The 26,910-nt window shown below is 42.6% G+C and overlaps 1 protein-coding gene across 7 annotated transcripts in view; it reads left to right on the top strand.

Moving 5' to 3' along the window:
- SIPA1L1 (signal induced proliferation associated 1 like 1) overlaps positions 1–26,910 on the top strand; it is a 378,635-nt gene that overhangs the window by 196,510 nt on the left and 155,215 nt on the right. For all 7 annotated transcript variants that reach the window (XR_004645561.1, XM_034769297.1, XM_034769296.1 and 4 more), the window contains one exon: positions 26,718–26,786. The gene's annotated coding sequence lies outside the window, so the exon portion shown is untranslated. The remainder of the gene's footprint in view (positions 1–26,717; positions 26,787–26,910) is intronic.

The following is a 26,910-nucleotide window of genomic DNA, read 5'->3' as shown; positions in this document are numbered from 1 at the left end:
TCTCCTGCTCTGTTTTACCTGCATTCTGCCATATATTTCATTTATATTAGTCTTGGATGATGACCCAGCACATGCTTTTCATTTTAATAACACTTTCACTGCAGATTTCACAAAACACAAAGAAGGTACCAATGGGAGATTTCTAAAGATAGCTACAGCACTCGACCCAAGGTTTAATAATCTGAAGTGCCTTCCAAAATCTGAAAGTGATGAGGTTTGGAGCGTGCTTTCAAAAGTCTTAAAAGAGCAACACTTCAATGTGGAAACTACAGAACCCAAACCACCAAAAAAGAAAATCAACCTTCTGCTGGTGGCATCTGACTCAGATGATGAAAATGAACAAGTGTCAGTCCGCACTGATTTGGATCGTTATCTAGCAGAAACAGTCATCTGCATGGATGCATGTCCTCTGGAATGGTGGTTGAACCATGAAGGGACATATGAATCTTTAGCGCATCTGGCACGTAAATATCTTGCGATGCTGGCTACGACAGTGCTATGCGAATGGCTGTTTTCACTTTCAGGTGTCATTGTAAATAAGAATTGGGCAGCCTTATCTCCTGCAAATGTAAACAAACTTGTTTGAGCGATTGGCTGAACAGGAAGTAGGGCTGAGTGGATTTGGGCTCTGAAGTTTTACATGGTTTTGTTTTTGAATGCGGTTTTCTTGCACCTAATTCTACATTTGTAAGTTCAACTTTGTTAAAGTGTACTTGTATTAGGTGAATTGAAAAATATTTCTTTTGTTTTGTACAGTGCAAATATTTGTAATAAAAATAAATGCAAAGTGAGCACTGTACGTTTTGTATTCTGTCTTGTAATTGAAATCAACATATTTGAAAATGTAGAAAATATCCAAAAAATTTAAATAAATGGTATTCTATTATTTAACAGTGAGATTAATCGCGATTAATTTTTTTAATCACTTGACAGTCCTAATTTTTTTCTTTGATTTTGCATCTGTCTAGTCGGGCACAATTTCTTAGAGGTTTTTATTTAAATGAGGTATTCTGATTACTCTTGCTATACTGTTGCGCAAACTCGACTCCTAATATAGAATATGTTGAGATCCTTTAGAGTAGGAGCTTTTGATTTTCGGTTTAATAAAATATTTAAAATTTTGTCTGCAGTGTTGCTGTAGCCATGTTGGTCCCAGGATATTAGAGACAAGGTAGGTGAGGTAATACCTTTTATTGGACTAACTTCTGTGGGTGAAAGAGACAAGCTTTTTAGCTACACAGTGCTCTTCAGGTCTGGGAAGGTTGCTCAGTTGACACAGATAAATTCAAGGTGGAACAGATTGTTTAGCATAAGTACTTAAGTGGCACGTTACCACCACCACAGTCATAGTTGAAAAATGGGGGAGGGGAGGGTTAGTGAGTTAGATTGTTGTAATAAGCCATAAATCCAGTGTCTTAATATCATGATGTTTAGTGCCTAGTAAAGTTATGAATTTAAGCTTCCATGCTTGTCTTTTGAAGGCACTGTGCAGGTTTCCTTTGAGGATGGGGTCTGAGAGGTCAGATACAGAGTGATCGCTTTGTGAAACATGTTCACCCAAAGGCGATAGGGTGTTCGTCTTTTATCATTTTTCTATGCAAGTTCATTCAAGAGTGTAATGCTTGTCTGGTTTCACCCACATAGATATTATTGGGGCATTGAGTGCACTGCATGAGGTACACCAAGTGTTGTGATAGGCATGCGAAGGACCCATGAATCTTGAAAGGTGTGCTGGGGCAGAGGGGTATTGATAATCATAGCAGTAGAGATATGTCTGCAGGTTTTGTGTCTGTTCTGGCAGGATCTGGTGTCGCTTTGAGTTGGTGTGTCCTGGTCTGTGGGGAACTTGCTTCTGATGATGAGCTTGGAGAGGTTGGGGGTTGCTTAAAGGCCAGAAGGGGGTGTTCAGAAAAGATTTCTTTCAGGATGGGGCTCCCATCAACTATGGGTTGTAGTTGTTTAATGATACCCCATATGGGTTTGGGTGTCGGGTGGGAAGTGACAGCTAGAGGCATGGGTCTTATTTCGGAAATAGAAATGAAATTCAGACAATTTAAATGAGCTGTGTACGTTTCCTGGGTTTTGCACCTCCAAATAAGCTTGGTGGTAACAGCTAAAAGTGTCTAGGCACACACTGGAAAAATGGCATGATTACATAAATGTTGGAAATTTTCTTCCTCTCAGTTGAGTGCTGTTTCTCAGTGAAGAGTTCAAATTAAAAAGGAATGGCACTAATTGGATGCATATGAATAGAATTTGAGGAAAACACTAGTGTGAATAAACAGTGTGTATGTATGTCTAAATGTTTTGTTGAATTACGTATTTTGTGTTTATATACATAAAGGTTGTAAAGTCTACTCCTGGGGGAATTCTGCACACAATATTTTAAAATTCAGCAAAATTCTGCATACATCTCTACCCCGATATAACGCGACCTGATATAACACAAATTTGGATATAACGCGGTAAAGCAGTGCTCCCGGGGGGGGGGGCGGCTGCACACTCCGGTGGATCAAAGCAAGTTCGATATAACGCGATTTCACCTATAATGCGGTAAGATTTTTTGGCTCCCGAGGACAGCGTTATATCGAGGTAGAGATGTATTTTATTTGTTGAAATAACACAATATAATCCCCCTGGTTTCAATTATTTCAGTAATTTATTTAAATTACAATACAATGGTTGGAGAATGGGAGTGGGGAGCATTGGAGGAAATCCCCAACCCACGTTGCCTAATAGTAATGTAGCTAAGTTTGACCCTTTATTTCTAGTTATTAGTCAACAAATATATGCAGCCATATGCTCTGTGTTACATCATAGGCAATTAAAGAGCAAGTGAGGGCTGTGGAATCAAACTCATAATTTATGTTGGCTACTGACCATCTCCAAAAAGTTCAGTAACAAACAGTTCACGCAGCACATTTTGATAGGAAATTTTTTCAGTCCAAAAATTTAGACCGGGTCTAATCACTAAAGCACCATAAGCATTTATAAGGCCATACTGTCCTTTACACCACTATGGCAATTTAAAGGAGCCTTAAAACTTGTACATCTGTTTGTGAATTCCCCCCAGGAGTATAAAAGAGAATGGGAACAATTCACTAAGCAGGCATTGCTACATTCTGCTCTGCCTGCAGGACAGAGCCTGTCCCACGCCCACCTGCTCAGAAACACTCCGAAGCCCTACCCCTCTGTGCCGAGCGTGCTGCAATAATGAATGCGAGAGGCACAGGAAGGTATTCCATATGTGAAAGTACTTATGTGGAAGAATCCAGCTATTTTGTACACTACATGATCATGCCCTTATTCTCAGTCTTTGAGCTGAAGTGTAGATTTCTTCCATTTGAGTATCTAAAGTAAATCAGAAGCTTGGGTGTTCCTGACAGCTTTGAGAGTTTCAAAGAATTAGATTTCTTGAGAAAATGTCTTCTCCAGGTTTTGGATTTAGCTACTAAAGTAACTACATGAACAGATTTAGTATCTTTCCCCTGCTTCTCCTGCTGCTATACCAGTTATTGTGGAGCTTCATAATTAAACCAAACTAAGCTTCTATTTCATCTCTCTTCTGCTGCTGTTGTCCAATACACATGGAATTTGTTAGAGTAGTTTTTTATTGCCTGGAAAGGAATTGGATGGCTGCTACAGGCTGGGTGAAATATTTTGTATTCTCATGAACTTAATACTGTATCTGCTGAATAAATCACCTTACTGATTTTTTTTCCTGATTTTTGTGCCATAAGCTAGCTGTGCTGGCTAGAGCAGAATTAATATATTCTGTGCTTAATTTACCTTTTGGTTGCAGTTCTGTCCTGTTTTCCCGGTTACTCTGTGAACCTTATGTACTTTTCCCCCCACTTGCTTTTTTAAACTTATTTTCTGCCTCTCCTGCTAAAGGTAATAGGAGTTTTTCTTATTATTACTTTCGTTGTTGGCTTCCAATAGGACCAATATTTCTTTGTTTGTTGACTGAATTGACAGATTTTTGCCTAAATTAACAGGATGGTGGTGACTATTGTTTCGAGTAAGTTATGCATCAGTGTTGATCTTTTCAGCAGCTGATTGTTCTAGTACAGGGATCGGCAACCTTTCAGAAGTGGTGTGCCGAGTCTTCATTTATTCACTCTAATTTAAGGTTTCGCATGCCAGTAATACATTTTAACGTTTTTAGAAGGTTTCTCTCTATAAGTCTATATTATATAAATTAGTGCTGTATTTAAAGTAAATATGGTTTTTAAAATATTTAAGAAGCTTCATTTAAAATAAAATTAAAATGAAGATCTTATCAGTTTAGTGTGACCCTTGCCCTTGCTTTTCCTTGCTGAGTTTTCCAATGTGGGCCACAGCAGGGAGTGGCCGAAGAGCGCTGGGCCAAGGCCAGGAGCAGAGCCCCGGCTGGCTGCCGGTACCCCAGGCCGGCAGTGGGCTGAGTGGGGCCGGAGGTCTGGACCCTGGTTGGCAGGGGGGCTGGTGGCCGGAACCCCAGGCCGGCAGCGGGCTGAGCCGCTCAGCCCGCCGCCAGCCCCGCTCAGTCCACTGCTGGTCTGGGGTTCTGGCAGAGGTAAAAGTAACTTAAATTTCGTACAGGTACTGTCGTATTACAACCCCCATCGGGGGGGAGGAGCTCAGGGGCTGGGATGTGTGTGGGGGAGCACTCAGAGCAGGGGGTTGGGGTGCGGGGGAGATCAGGGCAGGGGGTGGCGATGTGGATGGTGCATGAGTCAGGGCTGGGAGCATAGGGGTGGGGATGTGGATGGTGCAGGAGTTGGGGCTGGGAGCATGGGGGGTGAAGGAGTCAGGGTTGGGTGGCGTGAGTTGCAGAGGGCAGGAGGTTGGGAGGGTGTAGGGGAAAGTCCTGGGGAGACAGGGATGGGGACTTGGGGCTGGCCTGGGACAGTCCCGGTTGTGGCTGGGTTACCTGGATGGTGGATGGGTCCCTGCTCCTGTTCCTGCCAAGGGAGCTGTGGGCCAGCTGCGTGGGGGCACTGCATCTGCAGGCAAATGGGGGGCAGCGGCAGAAGACCAGGGCCGGCTCCAGGCACGGCTCAGAAAGCAGGTGCTTGGGGCGGCCAACAGAGAGTGGGGGCACGTCCGGCTCTTCGACGGCGGGTCCCTCACTCCCTCTCGGAGTGCAGGACCAGCCACTGAATTGCCGCTGAAGACTGAAGTGGCACCAGTAGAGCTGCCGCAGATCGCGATCACGGCTTTTTTTTTTTTTTTTTTTTTTTTACTACTTCGGGTGGCAAAAACCCTGGAGCCGGCCCTGCAGAAGACCCTCTACCCCGCCGCTCCTTTCCCCCCAGGGGTCGCAGGGACAGCACGTGCCTGTAGTGCTCTGGTGTCCAGCCACAGTGGCGAGAGAGGAGCAGCAGGACAGGCTGGGACGCAGACACCTCCGTCTCCACCGCTCCTCCCGCCGGCCCCTTTCACTTGCCTGACTGCCTGCTGCTTCTTCCAGCGCAGGTGGGAGCTGCGCCTCCACCCTCAGCGGAGCGCCTCAGCATTGGCCGGCTCTGGGTTCCGGCTGGGTTTTGGTTCCGGCTGCTGGCCCCTTGTCAGCCGGGGTCTCAGCCACCGGCCTACTCAGCCCGCTGCCAGCCTGGGGTTCCATTAACCCCAGGCTGGCGGCGGGCTGAGTGGGGCCAGCGGCCTGGACCTTGGCGTGTCATTAAAAATCGGCTCGCCTGCCACCTTTGGCATGTGTGCCGTAGGTTGCCGACTCCTGTTCTAGTAAATCTCATTTTTTGGTGTGTGAATCCAGCTGCTTATTCAGACCATCAACTCTCTAAACAGTTGTGATGTTTTTAAAAATGTGCTGTTTTGAATGTGAATCTAACCAAATTTTCAAAATGATTATACTGTACATTGGCTTTTTGTCCTGTGTTTAAAGTGTGGGTGATAAATTTTCATCTCTTTTTTGGTTGTGTTTTATTTATTGGGATAAAATGAATTCCTCTGATGTTAAACTTCAGTCTCTGTTGATAACTCAGGCATCTGTTGGAACAAACATTGGTTCATTCTTTGGCAGAGCTGGTTGATATAAAAGCCGTTTCTATTCATGCTTTACTATGGCAGGCTTCAGCATTGTTCTAAAAATACAGGTAGCCTTTTTTCTTGGAATATTAAATGTTATACACAATTGCTTTTGAAACAGAAGATGCCATCAGTTTTAAAAGCTTTGTTCAGCACAGTGGTCTGGTCTTCAAAGGATGCAAAGTGCTCTGCACTGAGAATTGCCTGTATGGATCTCCACTCCTGAGGGAACTGTATGCCTTGGTGTTGAGTTCTGAAACCATCTAGAAAGCAGTGACCTCCGGGGCGTGCTCATGCTGTCTTACAGATCTGAACTTTCAGTATGATTCTGTAAGGGAGGGAAACTTACATAATAAAACAAGACCCTTACCACCTGCAATTCTTTTCCTACTGCAACAGATAGTGAATCCCAGAACTATTGCTTCAATCCAGGGCTCTGCATTGCTGTATTTCTTAGTTTGTAGTTGATGGAACTTTTATTTATACATACATACATACACACACACACGCGCGCGCTAGATTTGCTAATATGTTGGTTAAATCTACATACTTGCATGGTTTCTATCTGTTGGTTATGGTGGATCTTTAAAAAATCAAAATTTAGCGAATAATGTGACCCGTAAGATATGTACTTTCACACCAAGTGCCTGAAATATCTATGAGGTGGGCTCTCTGAAGGCTGCTCTGTCTATACTGCTTTTATCACTCAGGAGTTTCTTTAGTGGGACTGCATGTGGCTGCTTCTCAAGGAGGTGCCTCTATTCAAGGCTTGATGAATGAGTCTGTTCTCTTTATCCAGGACTGAATCAAACCACCGTGCTTAAAAAAGACCAACGTGCTAGCACATGAATTAAGTCGTCAGATTTAAATCCTTTAAAAAAAAGAACTCCAATTCAGAATTGGGACCACATTATTAAAGATTTGGTGCCTCTGTTTCTGTCACTCGAGAGGACTCGTGGATTTGTGCTATTCCTTGCCTATGGTTGAAAGGCATCCAATGGATGTTAGAACCATGGTTTCTTTGTTTCAGGCTCTTCTGATGTGGCAATTTACTTGGTGCCTGTCTTTGCCTTGTAGATGCTGATAGATGCATGTGCCATCTCATTTCTCATGGGGAGTTTAGAAGATAAAAATCTCTGCTCTGTTCTCTTCAGATTAGCAGATTTTCTCTTGCATTTTGGGAGGGAGGGACTTGTGCAGCCTGGAATGTCCTATTATTAATTATTTCTCCTTTTGTCATAGGACATTGGTTTGTCTTCCACAGCCTTGGATCTGTGATCTTAGATTCAACCTCAGGTCCATCTGTGATGTGATTGGGCCTTTACCCGAACTCTCTTGCAACAGTGAGTCTGCCTTCAAGAGTTAGAAAGGGCTTATTCACCCTCTCCTAACATCTCAGATATTGAGTTATCCAGGCCAGTCTGAAGAAATTTTGAGTCTTCCCCTCTGGAATTCTCTCACCTTGGAATCTAGTATGATACCAACCATATGCCTCTTACTGTTCACTCTTACACACCATAGCCCATGTGCAGTCAGCCCAAACACTCAAGTAGTATTTGACTAAGAGAATCATTACATTCATTTAGATCACCCTTTTTAAAGCATTTTAGAGAAAGAATAACATTCTGCTCTCTTTGGGATGCATCTCCTCCATTTATCAGCCTAGACAATGACCTCACAAAGACATATGAAGACAAGGAGCACGTTGAAGATGGAGTATCATGGAAGATGACCTTTTTCTTCTACCTGGTCAGACAATGGGACTTCGGCTTCCACCTCTCTTTCTGGTGACTATGAACTATTTGCTTGTCTGGTAGAGGTCCTGGATATCGTATTGTTGTCAGTGGGAATAAAAAGGTCACCCCTGCTGTTCAACTTGCTGGAATTCAAGAAGAATGGGAAGATTGTTTTACTGATCATTTAAGGGTTATTGGTATCAATCAGGGCCTGTGGTTTATTGCAGTTTTGATCACTGTTTTGGGAAAAGAGCAAAAGATGCTGATCATCTATATCAAGTATCAGAATAAGGATTTTGAATACATTCATTCTGTTCCAGAATCCTGTCTAGTCTTGCACATTTTTTTGACAGCGATAGTGAATTAGTGGATGTGGTGAAGAAGTAGACAATATATCTTGATTTTTTTAGTAAGGCTTTTGACACAGTCCCTCTTAAAATTCTCATACACAAACTAGGGAAATGTGCTCTAGATAAAATTACTCTAAAGTGTGTGCACAACTGGTTGAATAACCACACTGAGTAGTTATAATTGATTTGCTCTCAAAGTAGAAGTCACATCTAGTGAGGTCCTGCAAGGGTCTGGCCTGGATTTGGTACTGTTCAATATTTGTATTTATTATTAATGACTTGGATAATGCAGTGGTGAATATGCTTATAAAATCTGCAGATGACACCAAGCTGAGAGGGGTTGCAAGCACTTTGGAGAATAGGATTAAAATTTGAACGGATCTTGATAAATTGGAGAGTAGGTCTGAAATAAACATGATGAAATTAAGTAAAGACAAGTTTAAAGTATTACAGTTAGGAAGGAAAAATCAAATACACAGCTATGAACGGGGACCATCGGGCTAAGCTGTAGTATTGCAGAAGAAGGTCTGGGGGTTATAGTATCAGGGGGTAGCCGTGTTAGTCTGTATCTACAAAAACAACAAAGAGTCTGGTGGCACCTTAAAGACTAACAGATTTATTTGGGCATAAGCTTTCGTGAGTAAAAACCTCACTCACTCTTGCATCCGAAGAAGTGAGGTTTTTACTCACGAAAGCTTATGCCCAAATAAATCTTGTTAGTCTTTAAGGTGCCACCAGACTCTTTGTTGTTTTTGGGGGTTATAGTGGATCACAAATTGAATGTGAGTCAACAGTATGACGCAATTGCAAAAAAGGCTAATATCGTTCTTGGATGAATTAACAGGAATGTTGTATGTAAGACATGGGAGGTAATTGTTCTACTCTACTCTGCACTGGTGAGGCCTCAGTTAAACTGATGTGTCCAGTTTTGGGCATCATACTTTAAGAAAAATGTGGGCAAACTGGAGAAAGTCTGAGGAAAGCAACAAAAATGATAAAAGTTTTAGGAAATGTTAAAACTGGCAGTGTTTAATCATGTGAAAAGAAGACTGAGGGGGGACCTGATAACAGTATTCAGATATGTTTTAAGGGCTCTTATAAAGAGGACAGTAATCAATTGTTGTCCATGTCCATCAAGTGTAGGACAAGAAGTAATCATCTAAGGGTACATGGTGGGTAGTGTTTGATGTATCGGGGATCGATTTATCGTGTCTCGTCTAGACAAGATAAATCGATTCCCAAATCGACGCCTGTACTCCACCTCGGCAGGAGGAGTAAGCAGAGTTGACAGGGGAGCCGCAGCGGTCAACTGGCCACCGTGAGGATGGCCAGGTAAGTCGAACTAAGATACTTCGACTTCAGCTACGCAAATAGCGTAGCTGAAGTTGTGTATCTTAGTTCGAACCCCCCCCGCTAGGGTAGCCCAGGCCTTAATCTACAGGAAGGGAGATTAAGGTTAGATAATAGGAAAATTTTTCTAAGTATAAGATATTTGAGTACTGGAGTAAGTTACCAAGGGGGTTGTGGAATCCCCATCATTGGAGGTTTTTAAGAACAAGTTAAGACAAACATCTGTCAGGGTTTGGTCTTGGTTTGCTTCGTATTGCATCAGCACAAGGGAATGGACTTGATCTCTTGAGGTCTCTTTCCACCCTACATTTGTATGATTCTATATCCGAGAATCAAAGACTGGCAAGTCTGAGCACATAGATGTCCATGGCTCCCACTGACTTTGTTTACAGATGTAAGAGTGTTCAGCACTTATGAAAATCAGACTCTCTCAAATTGGGCACCTGGGAAATTAGGAACACACAACTAGTGGCCACCTGTGAAAATGTTGCTTTAAGCAACTTGGCCAGAATTATATAAGAACTCTTATGGCAGAGATGGCCATTTCTCTTGGATGGCAATCTGTTTTAACCACTAAACCATCCTTTGTATTCCTGCAGCCCCTGCCTCATTCACTATTCTCCTTCCAGCTTCCTAAACAAATGAGGCAGGGATCCTGCAGACAACAGCCTCCTTCACCACACAACCCTGATTCATTTCTTGAACACTGTCGATTCAGTGCACTGATTGACTTGGAGCGTTACAAAGTTAATAATAGGCTATCATGTAATTAAAGACTCTATAATAGTACATATGCACAGGGGGGTTGAATTAAAGTTGCATGGGTAGCCTACCTTTATACTGCAATTCCTGACTTTGAGTGCTTGACTCTGCAACTTTAATATTCTTTGAATTTAGGTTTTAAATGTAAAAGACCAGGAAATGAGGAATGGAGCATGCAAGTGAAATGGCTGAATAACTCCCAGAGGGCACAACGGAAGAGGGTTTACAGTAGTACTTTGAAACCTGGATGGGGGATGGGCTTGAGTTCCTGTCTCCCTGACATCCTATTCAGATTTGGCCAGGCTACTGACAATTACTATTTTCCATTTGTGATTTGCTCAGTACACAAAATCATTAAAGTTGCTGCCAACACTCCTCAAAATTATATTAACATTGTACATCAAGATCTTGCTTTACATGCCCTAAATTATATGTAGTTATGACTAGGGATGTAAAATAGTGAACGATAAGACAGTTAACCAGTAAGCATTAGTCTTACCGGTTAACCGCCCTAACCGTAAATCCCAGCCCTGTATTGGCCAGAGTGACCCCAGCCACGCTGGCCTGCTGGAGCAACCCCAGCTCCAGCCGCGGGAGCGGCTCCAACCCCAGCTGTGCCAGCCAGCCGGAGTGGCCCTAATGGTCAATCGGTTGAATAATATAATTTAACTGGTTAACTTGTTAAAACAATATTTACATCCCTAGTTATGACCCTCCATCCAATCATGCATCATCATCAGAATTTTGAACACAGATCTTTCAGCATTGCAGCACACACACCTATTACTAGGAAAGGGCATGTAATGCATAGAATCATCAGTTATATATGCAGTTTACAGTGTGCAGTATACCTAGCACAAAGATTTAGTAGGTTCTTTCTGAGGTTCAGCGTGGCAAAGTGACTGAGAATTGTGTCTCACCATATAGAGATCTAGATTATATTCCTAGTTTGTATTAACTCTCAGTGGGATCTGAGGCCTTGCTGAATAATTAAAGTTGTAAAGAGCACAGAAGTAACACCAGTCAGTAGAAGTAGTGAATCTAGAGCTCATAATCTGCTGGTTCCCAGTCCTGTACATTTTCCTATAATTCAGAGGTTATTTTGGTCAGTTTTTGTCCCATGCCAAGGTACACTGTGTAGCATGCTGAAGCAAGATATTGGATGTACAATGTTAATATAATTTTGAGGAGTGTTGGCAGCAACCTTAATGATTTTGTGTACTGACAAATGGAAAATAGTAATTGTCAGTAGCCTGGCCAAATCTGAATAGAATGTCAGGGAGACAGGAACTCAGGCCCATCCCCCATCCAGGTTTCAAAGTACTACTGTAAACCATTGAGTCATCAGAGCTTTCTCAAAAACCTGAGAAAAAATGTATAATGGAAAGTATTCGGTAACCTTAACATCAGAGTTGTTGCTATTTTCTTTATAATAGGCACTGAATAACCAGGACTATAGCTAAGTTGATTTTCTCCACCCTCTTCCGTTATGCCCTCTGGGAGTTATTCAGCCATTTCACTTGCATGCTCCATTCCTCATTTCCTGGTCTTTTTAAAATTAATGTCATCTAGATTTCTAGATCATTTCATAGTGGGATAAAACAAGATTCACTGAGTCTAGCAGTGTTTTGTTTCTGAACCAAACGCTAGAGTTTTGTGGAAATGTATATATTGTGTGATATTTGATTGCTTTGTTACAGAAATTTGTGGTTTAAGTGGCTTTATTCCTTACTGCTGAGAGATGCTTATTTCAAAGAGTAGCTAATTGACCAGTGAGACTTGTATCATTCTCTTGTTTGTGAAATTGATCTTTCTTATAGATAGCTTTGTAAAAAAACAAACAAAAAACAACCCAACCAACATTATCAGAGTAGATGGAAAAAATCCTTAAATGAAAATTATTTTCAGGGGCCCAATCATGTGTCCCCAGGCAACTCCTGGGTCCTTGCCTAGCTGGGAAAGCCATAGATGGCTGGTTTATAAGAATGGTCCTGTGCTTCAGGATCTGATCCATTTTTCCCTGTCCAGTTCCATTTCCTGCTTGACTTGGAGATTTGGGATGAATTCTCTTTTCTCTTCTCCTCCTCCTTCCCCTCCCCCCTGGTCTTTTTAAAAAACAAACAGAACAAAACAAACATCATTTAGACATCTGATGATATGGAACCTCAGATTACTGCAGAAAGTCAGTAGGATACATTTTTAACATAATGATGGGGATGAACTTCATGGCTAGACATAGATATGATTGTGGGCCATAATTTTTCCATAAGGAAAAGGAATACTGCTTATTACTAGGGGAACTGTTTCTTTGGTAGATGGAGAGCATAGATATACCCCTTGGAAGCTTGGACTACTGTTGATATAGGAGAGAACAGAGACTTGAGGATATCATGTAAGAGTTTAACAGGTTGTGTTCAATCTTTAACAAAAGGCCAGTGGCCTTCAATTAAGTTATTGTTATGATTTATTATTTGTGTTGTTTTAGCATTTAGGAGTAGGTCTGTCAATTAATCAAAGTTAATGCCTGCGATTAACTGAAAACAAAATTAATGCATTAAGTTTTTTAACGCATTAATCGCATACCTCTGGGCAGGGAGGGAGGCATCAGCTATGGAGGGACCTGTCAGTGTCTGGTCAGGTGCAGTAACCCAAGCCGCCACTGGAGGGCGAGAAAAGAAGTGGTTCCCATCCCAGCCCTGGTAGAGAGGGAGGGATCCTGAGCCCACCTTGCCCCATTGACCCCGGCCGTTTCCCTCCTCCCCCTTCCATGCCTCATTGATCCGGGCTGGCTCCTCACTCCAGTGACACCCCTCTGTGCTGTTCCCTATTGTTCTTGGCTGTCTCCTTGCTCTGGGGACAGATCCCCCTGCACCGGGCCCCATTGCTCCCGCTGTCTCCTTGCTCTGGGGACCGAACCCCACCTTCCCCATGCTGTGCCCCAATGCTGCAGGCCGACCCCTCACTCCGGGGACCCCCCCCCATACCCCCAGCTGGCCCCTCGCTCCTGGAGCTACCTCCACATACATCCCTCCCCTGTGTGCTGTGCTCCAATGCCCTCAGCCAGCCTCTCGCTTTGGGGGGGCAGGGGCCTGGCGAGCTCAGCCTCCCTGCACCAGCTTCTTCTCCCTTGCTGCATGCGGAGTCCCTAAGGTAAAATCCACCCTCCCTTGCAAAGAAGGGCTCGATCACCTGAAGGGAGCCCACCTAGCTCAATAAAAGGAGTTTAAAATGAGTTTAATTGCACTGCTTAACAGTATGATTAAAATTGCAATTAATCGTGATTAATTTTTTTAATCACTTGACAGCCTTATTTAGGATCTCTTGTCATGAACCAAGATCCCATTGTACTGAGTGCTGTATACCCACAGAACAGAGCGACTGCCCCAAATAGCTTACAATCTAAGTATAAGACTAGAGAAAATAGATGGATACAGAAAGACAGGGGAGTATAAGGAAACAGTGAGACAATATTGGTCACCCTGATAGTTAGCTGTGTGGTGTGAATTTGGGGTGTGGTGGCACTCTAAAGTAAATCGCTTTTTGTTTGGGGATTTTAGTGTTCATCAAACAAAATTTTACAAATAGGTAAGTGTTTACATTCAAAAACCAGAAAAATATTTGGCTTTAACTATTTAAGCTAAAATTGACGTGCTGGGTTTCTGTCTCAAGCTGAAGGTTTTTTTTTGTTTTTTTGTTTTTTTTGTTTTTTTTTTTAATTTAATCCAAAACAATCGGCATTTTCAAGTACGAGGAAGAGAAAGATCTGCTTTGCCCATTTAAAAAAATTCTAATATTTCATTTTAACAGCCCCAGTGCCTCCAGGCAGGATCAGGGGCTTGAAATTTGGTAGTGGTGGTAGCCTTCATATTAGAGATTTGTCTTTTGCCATCCCTGTGAAAATTTCCCCAAATTTGGCCAACTTATAGAACAGGGGTTCTCAAACTGGGAGTCGGGACCCCTCAGGGGGTCATGAGGTCATTACATTGGGGGGGTCGCGAGCTGTCAACCTCCACTCCAAACCCCACTTGCCTCCAGCATTTATAATGGTGTTAAATATATTAAAAAGTGTGTTTAATTTATTGGGGGGGGGGGGGGGAGTCACACTCAGAGGCTTGCTATGTGAAAAGGGTTGCCAGTAAAAAAAGTTTGAGACCCACTGGAACTTGGAAAAATTGCAGTTCACACATGCTCACTAGAGTAATCCTATTTTAGCAACTAGCGTTTCAGAAGATTCTGTCCTCACTGAGCCTCTCTGTTTCTAGTGCTGACCAGACTACACCTCCACCATCCTTGAAGATTGATTGAACTTGCTCCGGTGTGTAAGTGTGTGCCTCCACCATCTGTGATGGTGCTGCCCGTGGGAGCCAGCTGAGGTTACTCAATTAGGGTGAACTGCAAACAAAACGGGGCAAACCCCAAAAGCTGGTGGATATTTCAATACTTAGGTTTCCCAAGCCAGCACAAAACAGCTTCTATAGTACCTCACTGGTTACCCAGAAGTTCAAACAACGCAGTTCCCTTAAAGTACCCAGCCTCAGGCCTTCATCCAGACACACACGGCAGATATGATGATGATTATTGAAAATCTTATCTCATCATATAAAAGAAAAGGTTCTTCCAATCCCAAAGGATCAGCCACATACCCAGGTCCAATTATAACTTAGATCTTACCCAAAATACACACTATAGTCAGTTCTTATTAACTAAGCTAAAATTTATTAAACAAGAAGAGAGAGAGTGTTGGTTAAAAGATCAATATACATACAGACTTGAATTCATTTCTTGAGGTTCAGCTACATAGCAGAGGTGAGCTTGTAGTTGCCAAAAGTCCGTTTAGATATAGTCCAATGTCCATATTCAGGGTGGTTCCAGTCAATGACTGGGGATCTCAATCCTTGTGGCTTAAGGTTTCCCCCTCTTGAAACCCAAAGCAGATCTGAGATGATGTAGGATTGCGTCCCAGGGTTATACATTTCCAGCAGCCTTTCAGCCTGAGAAAACAATAAGCTTAACTCTCCTTCTCCCAAACATCCTGGCAATTAGCACAGGGTAATTTATCCATTAAACAGTTTAGATACGGGTTGCCACAACCTTCAAAGAGACATAGCGACAATAATACTATTTCACTCAAGTATCATCATAAATGTTAATATTCCTTTTTTGATCTTTGAATTAAAGTTATAGCAATAGACAAGACTTGTTTGCTTACATCACAAGACCTGAGCAAACACCTACCCTTCTAGTCTACCAATGCAGACTTGCATTTCAAAGCTCTATTCATTTACCTATCTTCCTAACCATTCTCTAAAGTTCAGCCATGCCCGGTCAGTCTGTGAGTTAATTAACTCTTTCTGGCCCTGTCATCTTTCAATGAGATATTATATTACACACATAACATCACACCATCCCAACCACAGAGCTGGGACTGGAAGCTAGTGGAGTGGGAAGAGGAGGCTGGGACTTGGAGTGAGGGAGAGGCGTTTGGGACTGGGATGAGAAGTGTAAGGAGTGAAGATGGGATTGGTTAGGCAAAGAAAACGGCACTTGGACAAGGAGCCCGGGGGGTGGGGGAGGACGGAGAGGGAAGAGAAAGGAGCTGGACAGAGACAGTTTGGGGGGTGAGGGGGAGAATGGGCAGCAGAGACTGTGCCCACTAGAGAACACTCTCCTCTGCAGACTGGAATTGAATCCAAGTTTCCGAAGTCTCACCATTCCTCTTTTGTCAGCAAATAGCTATTGAACTCACTGGCAAGATGTATTGTCATCTCCCTCTAGTCCTGGTCCACATAGAAGATGACAACCCAGTATTGCTATCAGTTACTCCATTAGCTGAAATGCCCTGGGTCTGTGCAGTTGATCTATGGTTCCAATCTTGCTGATGAACCATATGGATATTAATATGATGCCACTGTGACGTTGTGCAGTCTATATGGTTTTATAAAAACTTGATAAGTCAATATAATGTAACTGAGATAGTTTTAGAGAAAATACGGTAATAAGTGAATGTAAGTAACTGGGATATGCCTCATGCAAAAGGTCTCTTGTAAGGTATCATTACAAAGCTTATAATCTACTGAGTGTGATCATCTGATTTGTATAAATGTACCACTCTTGTATCTAAAACTAGAAATATAAAATGTAACTCTGAGGGCCTATTGTAATTGTGTAAAGTGTGGACCATTAATGATGGTTTGGAATCTTGATGACTCCCATTGTCTGCAGATGGCTGTATTTACCTGTGAGTCTTCCTGTATATGTGTGTGCTGGCAAGTGAGTAATGAAGTCTTGCAGTGACATGTGATCATGTCACCTGAACTGGAATCCATCTTTAACCTGGTGCTTTTCCAGTGAGGGTGGGTGGAAACCCAGAGAGACAAAGAGTTCCCGCCTTATGCAAAAGATATATAAAGGGGGGAAGAGAACAGAGAAGGGGAGAAGCCATCATGAAGAATCCCCTAGCTATCACCTGAGCTGCAACAAGAGCTGCACCAGGGGAAAGAATTGTGCCCAGGCCTGGAAGGTGTCCAGTCTGAGAAAAATTTACTGAAGCATCTCTGAGGGTGAGATTATCTGTATTCAGTTTGATTAGGCATAGATTTGCGCATTTTATTTTATTTTGCTTGTGACTTACTTTGTTCTGTCTGTTACTACTTTGAACCACTTAAATCCTACTGTCTGTATTTAATAAAATCACTTTCTATTTAGTAATTCACTCAGAGTATGTATTAATACCTGGGGGAGCAAACAACTGTGCATATCTCTCTATCAGTGTTATAGAGGGCGAACAATTTATGAGTTTGCCCTGCATAAACCCCCTTGGGAGCTGCCACCCGATGTGCAAAGACTACCCCTGCTTCTGTTTTCCCTGCCAGCTCAGGACTCCAGCACCCTGTCTTGCTGAGCCAGACACTCCCGTCTGGCTCCAGACACAGACCCAGGGTCTGAATCACTTGTCCCAAAGCTGCAAGTTTACCTGAAAACAGCTCGCAGTAGCGTGCTTGTCTTTAGCACTCAGATGTCCAACTCCCAATGGGGTCTAAACCCAGATAAATCCGTTTTACCCTGCATAAAGTTTATGAAGATTCCAAACCATCATTAATGGTCCACACTTTACACAATTACAATAGGCCCTCAGAGTTACATTTTATATTTCTAGTTTTAGATACAAGAGTGGTACATTTATACAAATCAGATGATCACACTCAGTAGATTATAAGCTTTGTAATGATACCTTACAAGAGACCTTTTGCATGAGGCATATCCCAGTTACTTACATTCACTTATTACCGTATTTTCTCTAAAACTATCTCAGTTACATTATATTGACTTATCAAGTTTTTATAAAACCATATAGACTGCACAACGTCACAGCCACATATTGGAATTTCTGGGGGTTTTTTTGTTTGCTTTCCTAAAAAAACTAAGAAATTACAATGAGGTTGCCAGTGCACATACATTATGACAGTCTTTAACTACAAAATCACACACTATTTTTGAGTGCTTGACTTTGCAACTTGAATGTTCTTTTAACTTAGTTTTTGTGTGTATGACTTAGATTTAAATAGCCCAATACCCTCCACATCGTCCCAGGAAGGGAGCCCCAAGTTGCTCGTCAAGTCTGACTCCTGCTGCTTCCTTTTCACTACCCCCACACACATTCAGTATAATGAAACTTCCAGTAAGACTGCACAATCCATTAATTTCACGTTGTACAATATACAATTAGATCACCCTTTAGGAACAGATTCAAGAAAAAAAATTATGTCTAGGCACATATATTGTGAGTAAAAGCCTATACAGGGCCCCAGAATCCATGGTATTTTTCTTCAGGTCAAATTATATGTGGTTCTGTGAATTGAAATATAAAAACCTTTCCGATTTTTAGATAAAAAAGAAATGCAGATACGTTTATTGTATATTCCATTTTAGAATGAGAGAATTTTTTAAAGAAACATTCTTTAGAAGTACCTAAATGAGAAATTAGGAATCTGTTAAATTCCTAGCTGCTGAATTTAGGGACTAATACCCATATTAAATTATAAAAATGATGTCTCAGTTTGTTAAAAACATTTTTTGAACTGGTGCTGCTTTGCTGCTGTTGGTGTACTTCATCTGTTATAATTGCATTGATAGTGGCTATTATTTCTGCTCCAAAAATAAGTGAACAGCCTTTGATGAACTGTCACCTGAATTAAATGTATTTGGTCAGAGCAAAGGCAAGTGCTTTATTTGATACCTATGTGGACAAGAACAAAAGTACCAGACCTTTTAAGACATTCCTATTAGGACAGTCTACAAATGAGCAAATGCGAAAGCATGCATCACCTAATGGATTTGATTTAAGCAATCAATTCTTGTTCCTGCCCAACGTCATGTCAGTCAATGAAATCTAAAAATTCTTTCCTCTCTCTTTGATTCCCCTAGCCCTCCTCGGTCTCTGTTGCTCCTTTTGCTATTTGTGTTTCCCTGTCTTCCCTGGGACATTCCCTTCCAAAGCTCTGGAGGGCCAACGGGATTTCTCCTCTCCCCTGCCCTATGTTATGTGCTGGGAAGTGGACCAGAATCTTGCTTCTTTCCCAGCCTGCTGTGCATATTTTTCCTACGTTACTCCTGCTGCAGGTTGCAGTGGGTATTTCTACACTGCATCTGGGGGCATGTCTGCCAGCCCAGGAAGGTAGATGTACACTAGCGGTGCTCAAGCTAGCACGGTAAAAACAGCAATGTGTACTTTTGAGGTTGGTCAAAAGCTTGGACTTGAAAGTCCATCTGCTCCCCTAGACCACGCCAGAATGTCCACATTGCTGTGGTTAGTGAGCTAGCTCGAGCCTGGCTAGAGTGAGCCTGTCTACCCAGGCTGGAAGACGCGCTCCCAGCACCAGTGTAGACATACCCTCAGAAGCTGCAGGAGATTAGGGAACCACTTGGGAGTCCAATAGAGGGCACATGAAATTGGGAACCTTTAGGAGAGACTAAACAGGTATGCCAAGGCAATCAACTTCCAATTGGTCTGAGCAGCCATTATTGATTCATGCTGGAGAATGAGAAATTCCTGCCTTCCCTCCAAGATTTGAGGCTCATTCTACAAAATCATTTCCATTTCTTGGTAGTGAGGAATAGAACTTTTCAGAGTTGTGAGTTGTATCAGTCAACTTTTACAGCCACTTCATCTCTTTGCCTCCGTTTTTCCATCTGTAAAATCAAGATGTTTACCTCCATCTTGGGGTGTTGTGATGTTTAATATGTATATAGTATTTCCTCTCATTCCATTTGAACCCACAATGAAGAAAAACAAAAATAATAAAATCTAACTGAATTTACAGAAGAACTTGCTGCTGTTTTCTCCATTTGTTCCTGCCTTTCTAGACATTTTTAGTTACCATAACAACACAAGGTAGTTTGTTAAATGTTTCAGTTTCGTATTTTCGTTTCTCTGCTGCTAAGGAGATAGCCTCCCCCTCCCCCTTTCCTCTTTATGTTTAAGAGCTCATAATATGCAAAATACTAGATGTTCTAACTTAGGATAAAATGTGATCATTCTAATAATAGGTAACAGGCCTGTGAAACTTGAAACTGCAAAACATAAGGAAGTACTTCAATGTAGGTTCTCCCTTTTGTCTTTACATCACAAATGAATTGGGATGTATTGTTTATTATTTTGAAAATCTGTGTTGAGGCCAAAAATATTTCTTCATTAAATTGCCCCAAATTTGATATTTTAATCCTTTTCAACATAGCTTAAAAGATTCAATGCACTTGAGACTTTGTCAAAAATTCTAAGATTTGGTAACATTGCAGTATCTTACCCTTCAAATACTTATACTGCACTGTCTCTTTTAGCAATCAAAATTATAGTGCAGATCCATTGTTCTAAAATATTTATCTAAAATAGGTTGGGAGAGAGGGATTTCTAAGTTAACATGTTCTTCTACCTCTTTCAGTGCATGTTATCTGCTTGTGCCTTTTAGCTCTTTGGACAGGCACTGTCTGAATAGTTGTATTGTACAGCAGTGAACATGTGGGTGGTTAACAAATAATTGTGTTTGTATCTTGAACTGTGTGTTTTGGCAACCCTTTGTGTGTGTGAAGGGAATGAACAAATGTGTACCAAACTTTTTAGTTAGTGCTGAGCAGCTGAATGGGATGGTAGGAAATAAGCATGTTTGCTTTGTATGGTTTTGTAGTGAATGGAGCTCTGTATTGGCTTAATTTCAAATTTCTAGAAAGGATGTATCTATTTAGAGCTCAAGCCAAAATGCTAAGTTATTACTGTATAAAAGAAAGCAAACACTGTGCTTTGATTTATGCAGCATACTGAAACAGAAGGAGCCTAGAATTCATGCAGCAAACTGATGACTTAATAAATGCAATAAACATCGGGTTAGGTTATTTGATTCTTAGCTTCCAAAATTGAAATTAATGCTTTGTATATAAAGGTATCTACTCCCTTCAACCCATTCTAAAAATCTAATAATGCCATGTTGACTTCTGTGCCATGTTGCCTATGTGGAAGTTGCAATACTTATGGAAAAACAGGTTTCCTTTACTCATAAATGTGTAAAATGTCTGTCATAAAGGTTCAGAAAAATGCTTTGTTTTATGAAGTAACAAACAAGTGATCAGAGCTAAACAAGAATAATGTCATGTTTTCTCTGAAATTAACATGTCATCCCCTTTTTGGGATTCTGACATTCTCTCATTGGATTCAGAATTTGTGATCAAAGAACATTCCAGGACTGTTCTATATTTAAAACATAAAATATGTATTTTTGCACAGGACTTATCAAAGACCCTTGTTCTGTTAATCTAACTTTTTCCACTTATTTTTTTGGTTTTAAGAATTGTTATTCCAGCATGTTTTATAGTTCTTGATACAGTAATTGAAATCACCACGACTCCTATTTTCAACTGTAGCCCCCTCAATGATATTTTAAATCATGCTGAATAGATGAGCAGACTCCTTTTGCCAAGAGACATTAACATGACACTACTGCAGTTTATTTGGTAGTGCTTACATAAAAGTAAATGCTAAGGTATAAATAAATGCCTAATAGGTTTCTGTGGGATTGAAACACAAATAAATATCCTCTTTATAAGATACCTTCATCTTTCATTTGAGGTTTGTCCTTAATGAATTATATCTTCAGGATATTCATGGGCATAATTATCATGTCTCCAAAATCATTTTTTTTTTGTTTTTACATGCAGTTCTTCCTGTTATAAATATTTAAAACAAAGACACATTTGGAAGAAATATTTGATAAGTATGAGGAGAATCAAAAAGTGCTAGACAAAATGTCACTTTAAAAAAGATGATTTTTCTAATGTGTTAACTTACACATACCCAGAGTTCAAAACCTTTTCTTTACAAGCCAGGGTGTTTTAAAAAAAAAAAAAAAGGACTCCTTTAACACACTCATCTCAGCCTCAGCTATTCAGTGACAGGCAAGAGAACTTAGTCTGGATTAAATAGAGTACAAGAAATTTTGTCTACAATATCATATTTTTCTTTGTTTTTATTGTCTAAAATATAATGTAATCATTTCATGAATGGGGATAGTACATCTCTCTGTACTTAAGTTAGTTTCAAGAAACAGGAGATGGGGGAAGAACAGACTAATACTAACAAAAGCAGGATTGGGGGTGGGGTATACATTTCTGTATAGACAACAATTATGAAGTGCTTAATTTTTTTTACCTTTGTCTACTTGCGTGTAAGTTTGTACTGAAATACTTTTCCCTGCTAAGGAAACCTTCCCTGATTCTAGGATTGTCAGTGTAATCTAATACGATAATAATAAACATGTAGAAGTGCAGCATCAACAGTTATTAAAGTACATCATTCTGAGTGAAATCCAGGTCCCATTGATGTCAGTGACAAAATTCCCAGTAACAGCAGTGGAGCCAGGATTTCATCTATTGTATTCCAAACCCTTTTTGCTTCTACAGCAGGCTACCACTGCCCATCCACAATCAGGTTTCCCATCTTCTACAAAATCCTGTGTTCTATACACATCCTGCGTCTTGGCAGGGGGTTAGACTAGATGACACTTGCGGTCCATTCTAACCCTGTGATTCTTATACTAGTCTCCCTGTCTAGAACCAGGATCTTCTATGTTCTCCATATTTGCAGGCTTCCTCTGCACTCTCTCAGTAATATGAGGTTTCTCTTGAATCACTACAATATTTTTCTCCCTTATTAGCCCTTTTCACTCAAAGTCCCCTTTCCAAACTATCTGCTGCTATTTTCTCATTGTAAAGGTGCCTACAGTCTGTCTTAGATGGTTGGTGTGTAGTTGGGGGGAGATTGGAAGTATTTTGTTGCTGCTTTTTTACAGCAGTTCATGCTGCTCCAAGTGCTTGTCTGTGCCTGTACACGAACGCGAGAAGCCTGGGAAACAAGCAGGAAGAATTGGAAGTCCTGGCACAGTCAAGGAACTATGATGTGATTGGAATAAGAGAGACTTGGTGGGGTAATTAACATGACTGGAGCACTGTCGTGGATGGGTATAAATTGTTCAGGAAGGACAGGCGGGGGAGAAAAGGTGGAGGAGTTGTACTGTATGTAGGGGAGCAGTATGATTGCTTAGAGCTCCAGTATGAAACTGGAGAAAAGCCTGTTGAGTCTTTGGGTTAAGTTTAGAGGTGAGAGCAACAAGGGTGATGTCGTGGTGGGCGTCTGCTATAGACCACAAGGATGAGGTAGACGAGGCTTTCATAGAATCCCAGGGTTGGAAGGGACCTCAAGAGGTCATCTAGTCCAACCCCCTGCTCAAATCAGGACCAATCCCCAGGCAGATTTTTGCCACAGATCCCTAAGTGGCCCCCTCAAGGATTGAATTCACAACTCTGGGTTTAGCAGGCCAATGCTCAAACCACTGAGCTATCCGCTTTCTTCGGACAACTAACAGAAGTTTACAGATCACAGGCCCTGGTTCTCATGGGGAACTTCAATCACCCTGGCATCTGCTGGGAGAGCAATACAGCAGTGCACAGACAGTCAAGAAAGTTTTTGGAATGTGTTGGGGACAACTTCCTTGTGCAAGTGCTGGAGGAACCAACTGGGGCCGTGCTCCTCTTGACCTGCTGCTCACAAACAAGGAAGAATTGGTAGGGAAAGTAGAAGTGGGTGACAACCAGGACAGCAGTGACCATGAGATGGTCGAATTCAAGATCCTGACAAAAGGAAAAAAGGAGAGCAGCAGAATACGAACCCTGGACTTCAGAAAAGCAGACACTGACTCTCTCAGGAAATTGATGAGTAAGATCCCCTGGGAGGCTAATAAGAGGGGGAAAGGAGTCCAGGAGAGCTAGCTGTATTTTAAAAAAGCCTTATTGAGGGCGTAGGAACAAACCATCCCGATGTGCAAAAAGAATAGCAAATATAGCAGGCGACCAGCTTGGCTTAATAGATAAATCTTTGGTGAGCTTAAACACATAAAGTAGGGTTACCATCTTTTAGTTTTTAAAAAAGAGGACACTCCATGGGGCCCCGCCCCAACTCTGCCCCTTCCCCTGAACGCTCCGCCCCCTGCTCCTCTCCCTCCCCTGCTTCCCACGAATCAAATGTTCGCGGGAAGCCTGAAACAGCGAGGCAGCAGGTAGGCTGGGGCGGGGTGCGGCGCGGCTCAGTCCGGCCCTCCTGGCCGAGCGGCTCCCTTCGGCGGCCGGCCGGCCCAGGCCAAGAGGCTCTGGCCCCGGCGTCTCCTGCCCAGCTTGGCTTGGACCCTGGGGCACTGGCTCCTGGCTTGGCCCGGCCCCACGCTCCCGGCCTGGCCCGGCCCCGCGACCCCGGACCATCCCCGGCACCGCGCACCCGGCTCCTGGACCCCGGCCCGGCCCGGCACTGCGACCCCGGCTCCTGGCCCGGCCTGGGGCCCAGCCCGGCACCGCGCCCCCGGTTCCCGGCCCGGCCCCGGCACCGCACCCCTGGCTCCTGCCGAGCGGCCCCGGCCCGGCCCCGCACCGCCGACCCCAGCCCCAGAGGCCCCGGCCGAGCACCACCGAGGCCTGCCTCCCTCCCTCCCGATTTCCCCGGACATGTCCGGCTTTTGGGAATTTCCCCCCCCGGACGGGGATTTGAGCCCCAAAAAGCCGGACATGTCCGGGAAAATCCGGACGTATGGTAACCCTACATAAAGGAAACGTGCAAGAAGTGGAAATTTGGACAGATGAATAGGGAGGAGTATAAAAATATTGCTCAAGCATGCAAGGGTATAATCAGGAAGGCCAAAGCACAATTGGAGTTGCAGCTAGCAAGGGATTTGAAGGGTAACAAGAAGGGTTTCTACAGGTATGTTAGCAACAAGAAGGTGGTCAGGGAAAGTGTGGGACCCTTACTGAATGGGGGAGGCAACCTAGTGACAGATGATGTGGAAAAAGCTGAAGTACTCAATGCTTTTTTTGTATTGGTCTTCACAGACAAGGTCAGCTCCCATACAGCTGCACTGGGCAGCACAGTATGGGGAGGAGGTGAGCAGCCCTCGGTGGTGAAAGAACAGGTTAAGGACTATTTAGAAAAGCTGGACATGCACAAGTCCATGGGGCCGGATCTAATGCATCCGAGGGTGCTGAGGGAGTTGGCTGATGTGATTGCAGAGCCATTGGTCATTATCTTTGAAAATTCTTGGTGATCGGGGGAGGTCCCGGACAATTGGAAAAAGGCAAATATAGTGCCCATCTTTAAAAAAGGGAAGAACGAGAATCTGGGGAACTACAGACCGGTCAGCCTCACCTCTGTCCCCGGAAAAATCATGGAGCAGGTCCTTAAGGAATCCATTTTGAAGTACGTGGAGGAGAAGAAGGTGATCAGGAACAGTCAACATGGATTCACCAAGGGCAAGTCATGCCTGACCAACCTGATTGCCTTCTATGATGAGGTAACTGGCTCTGTGGATATGGGGAAAGCAGTGGACGTGATATATCTTGACTTTAGCAAAGCTTTTGATACCGTCTCCCACGGTATGCTTGCCAGCAAGTTTAAAAAGTATGGATTGGATGAACGGGCTATAAAGTGGATAGAAAGCTGGCTAGATCGTCAGACTCAATGGGTAATGATCAACGGCTCTGTCTAGTTGGCAGCCGGTATCAAGCGGAGTGCCCCAAGGGTCTGTCCTGGGGCTGGTTTTGTTCAACAACTTCATTAATGATCTGGATGATGGGATGGATTCCACCCTCAGCAAGTTCGTGGATGACACTAAGCTGGGGAGAGAGGTAGATACACTGGAAGGTAGTGATAGGGTCCAGAGTGACCTAGACAAATTGGAGGATTTGGCTAAAAGAAATCTGATGAGGTTTAACAAGCACTAGTGCAGAGTCCTGCACTTAGAACAGAAGAATCCCATGCACCGCTACATGCTGGGGACCAACTAACTAAGCGGCAGTTCTGCAGAAAAGGACCTGGGGATTACAGTGGACAAGAAGCTGGATGTGATTCAACAGTGTGCCCTTGTTGCCAAGAAGGCTAACGGCATATTGGGCTACATTAGTAGGAGGATTGCCAGCAGATCGAGCGAAGTGATTATTCCCTCTGTTTGGCACTGGTGAGGGAGTATTGCGTCAAGTTTTGGGCCCCCCACTACAGAAAGGATGTGGACAAATTGGAGAGAGTCCAGCAGAGGGCAACGACAATGATTAGGGGGTTGGGGGCACATGATTTATGAGGAGGGGCTGAAGGAACTGGGCTTATTGAATCTGCAAAAGAGAAGAGTGAAGGGGGATTTGATAACAGCCTTCAACTATCTGAAGGAGGGTTCCAAAGAGGATGGAGCTAGGCTGTTCTCAGTGGTGGCAGATGACAAAACAAGGAGCAATGGTCTCAAGTTGCAGTGGAGGAGGTCTAGGTTGGATATTAGGAAAAACTGTTCACTAGGAGGGTGGTGAAACACTGCAATGGATTACCTAAGGAAGTTGTGGAATCTCCATTCTTAGAGGTTTTTAAAGCTCGGCTTGACAAAGCCCTGGCTGGGATGATTTAGTTGGTGTTTGTCCTGCTTTGAGCATGGCGTTGGACTAGATGACCTCCTGAGGTCTCTTCCAACCCCTAATCCTCTGTGATTCGATGTGTTTTTGCTAAATCTTTAAACAAAAATAGTAGTTAATCTCTACATATAGTTGTCTTCTCTTAGGAGTTAGCATCAAGAAGTACTTATAAATTGCTGCCTATACCCAGTGCAATTTGTAATAGTAATATTTTTTTTAAATATTCCTTTTTAAAAAGACCACCTATTTTGTTGTTTAAAGTAGCTGGCTTATTGTTGTGTTTTAAACATTTCCACCATCCTTTCTGTTCCCCCTCCCCCCCCCCGCCCCCCCCCGTGGCTTACAGATTTTTCCGCTTCCATGGAAAAGGAGAGAAGCTTGACAGTCTTTCTTTCTTTCTTCTTTGAACTTCATCAGTAATCCTATTTGCAAGATGTCAATTGATGTATTTGTCAGTATTATATATTTTCGTCCTGATATTTTTAATGGTCATATTCTGCTTTTTTCCCAGGTCATACGATTCATTGTATGGATGCTGAAGCTAAGTTCTGTGTATTGGCCAACATGCCATGAAATTACAGTAAGTTTTTGCCTTTTGCTTAAATCCACTTTTTTGTAATTTTTTTTTTTAGGTGCTAAACAAAGGCCTGTGATACTGATGTAGAATCATTTTGCTCTATGTTAAGTGAGAAGCTTTACTACAG

Source organism: Trachemys scripta, chromosome 4 (assembly GCF_013100865.1).
Source record: "Trachemys scripta elegans isolate TJP31775 chromosome 4, CAS_Tse_1.0, whole genome shotgun sequence".
Taxonomy (NCBI): Eukaryota; Metazoa; Chordata; order Testudines; family Emydidae; genus Trachemys; species Trachemys scripta.
The sequence above is the reverse complement of the archived record's forward strand: the minus strand, read 5'-3'. Positions and strand labels throughout refer to the sequence as shown.